This window comes from Struthio camelus, chromosome 31 (assembly GCF_040807025.1).
Source record: "Struthio camelus isolate bStrCam1 chromosome 31, bStrCam1.hap1, whole genome shotgun sequence".
Lineage (NCBI taxonomy): Eukaryota > Metazoa > Chordata > Aves > Struthioniformes > Struthionidae > Struthio > Struthio camelus.
In genome coordinates, this window is record NC_090972.1 from 287501 (window position 1) to 290000 (window position 2500).

Sequence of the window (2500 nt, forward strand, 5' to 3'; positions counted from 1 at the left end):
AAAAAAAGGGGGGGGGGGGGGGAGAACAGACCCGAACGAGAGGGGCGGGGAGCCCTCGCTCCCGACCTGGGACAACCCCTTTCTCGCTTCGAGTCCGGCCCAGGCGCCCGGCTCGGCCTGGCCCAGCAGGGAGCGGCGCGCCAGCCGCGCCACCTGCCTCAGGGACCGGGGTGTGGGTCCCCGCGGAGCCCCGGCGTCGGAGCCCGGCCGCCGCTGGGAGCGGCGCCACCCGCTGCCCGCGCGCCCGCGACCCGCCAGCCGCACGCTTCCGAGCTCCTTCGCTCGCCTCACCGGCCTCCAGCTCCGCCGCCCCGGAGACGGCACCCAACACCCGCCTGCACACACGCAGCCTCCCGAGCGACGCCACGCACTCGCCCGTCCCTTCCGCGGGCAGACGCCTGGCGGCAGGCAGACGGGCGAGGCGGGACGGACGGGGAACGGCGCCCGCTCTCCCCGCCTCCACGCGGAGACCGGGAGGGGCCGCCCCCGCCCGCCCGCCCGCCGCCCGCCTGCCGCCCAGCGAAGCCGGGTCGGGCAGAGCGAGGCAGGCGCGCCGGATGGCGGAGTGCCGGGGCAGGGCGGGGGGGGAGGGAAGGAAGGGTGCCGCCGACGGCCACGGCGGGAGACTGAGAGCACCGGCCAGGGAGGAGAAGGGATGCGCTGGGGCTCGGCGTCCGCACCACCCGCGGTGGGGGCTCGCCGTCCCGGCGGCGAGCACGCGCTCGCGCCGGGGTCGCGCGTTCGAGGCAGGCCGGCGCAAGCCGACCGCGCGGCGTCTCTCCGCCGAGACCAGACCGCGGAGAGAGGGGGCAGGGTACCCCTCTCCGTCCCGGCTGCCCGCGGGGCATGCACGGGCCGCGCCGGCGGGCATGGGGGGGTGCGGCGCCCGCGCGCGCCGACCCCCCGGCCCCTCCGGCAGCACGCCCGGCTGCCCCCCGGGTCGCATCGGGCCGCCCGAGTCTTTAAACCCCCGCCCGGCTCTCCGACCGAGAACCCTCGGGCCCGGAGCCCGGGGCCCATGGCCATCCCTACCCGGGGGGGCCGCTACCGGCGGCCGCGGTGGCCGGAGGCCCTCCTCCTTCCTCCCAGCGCGCCCCCCCCCCCCGCCGCCCCCCGCCGCCCCCGGCCCGGCCGACTCGCAGCGCGGCCCCCACACGGCACGGCGTGGGGCGGCTGGAGCGGTGTGGGGGGGGGGGGAAGGGAGGGGAGGAGGAAGCGTGGAAGGCCGGCAGGGCACGGCCGGTGCGGCACGCGCAGCGCAGCGCCCGGGAGGAGCACGCTGGCACACGGGACCACACGGGTGGGTCACCGAGGGGAGGCAGGAGAAGCGCGGACGCTAGGTACCTGGCCCTGGGGTGAGGGAAACGACCTGAAATCCCCGCGGGGGTGCCTCCCCCGCCGCCGCCCGCCGCCGGGCCACCGCCGCCTCGCGGCGACGGCGGCAGCCTCAGCGGCAGCGACGAGGCGGGGCGCGGAGGGGAACCCGGCACCCGCCAGCCGGCTCCAGCGCCCCTCGGCGGAGCGTCCACCCGCGGGGTGCGCCCGACACCCACCGCCACGACCTCGTCCTCCTCCCGGGGCCCGGGGTTTCCCTCAGTAACCCGGCGCCGGGTGGCAGCTGCGCCCGGGAGGAGAGCCGTGGTTTGGGCCGCCCGCTCGGGCACGACACGTCGCCTCGCGTGGCCTCGCGCGACGCCCCCGCTTGGGGTCCGCCGCGGCGCGGCGCCCGCCCCGCGCGCCGTCCCGGAACGCCTGTCCGCACCGCCTCTGCTAGACGGGCTGCTCCGCCGCAGCCCGCCCCGGGTCCGCCCCCCACAGCTTAGGAGTGGGGACCCGTGGGACCCGTCCCAACCCGGAATGCGATCTCGCTCGCGTCTCCACCCGCCGCTTCCTCCCGCGGGCACCGGGGGAGCAAGCCCCGCCGACCCTCCCACGCACTGCCGCCCGCTCTGCCGGGCCCTCCCCCGGGCCGGACCCTCCCCTGCCCCGGCGGCGGCGGATCACCGTCGGGCGAAGGGGCGGGGGCGGCGCTCGGAGACGGGCACCGGCGGCGGGCGCCAGCGGAGGCGAGAGGGCAGACGGGGACGGTCCCCCACCGGCGGCGGGGAATCGGCGGCGGGCTTTCGGCGAGCAAGCCCCCGCGCTAGCGGGCCTCGGGAGGGCCGTACACCCGCCGGCGGGCCGAGCCCCATGCTCGGCCCTGTGGCGCAGAGTGCGGGACAGGTGAACTCGGGTTCACGCACGGCAACCGGGACACGGCGGGCAGGGGACCACACCGGTGTTCAGTGCCGTCGGCATCGGCAACGAGGCGCGGTGGCCCGGCAGCGGCCCGGCGGTGGGCCGGCGCAGGTTTTGGAATGCCACGGTGGGCCGAAACCCCTCTTCCTCACAGTGAGGCTCGCACGGCCCGCCGGCCCTTCCCCGGCGCGCCCCGCGGTCTCGCTCGCTCTCGCGTGGCTGTCTCGCTCGCCAGAGGGCCGGGAGGCCCCCCCCCCCCCCC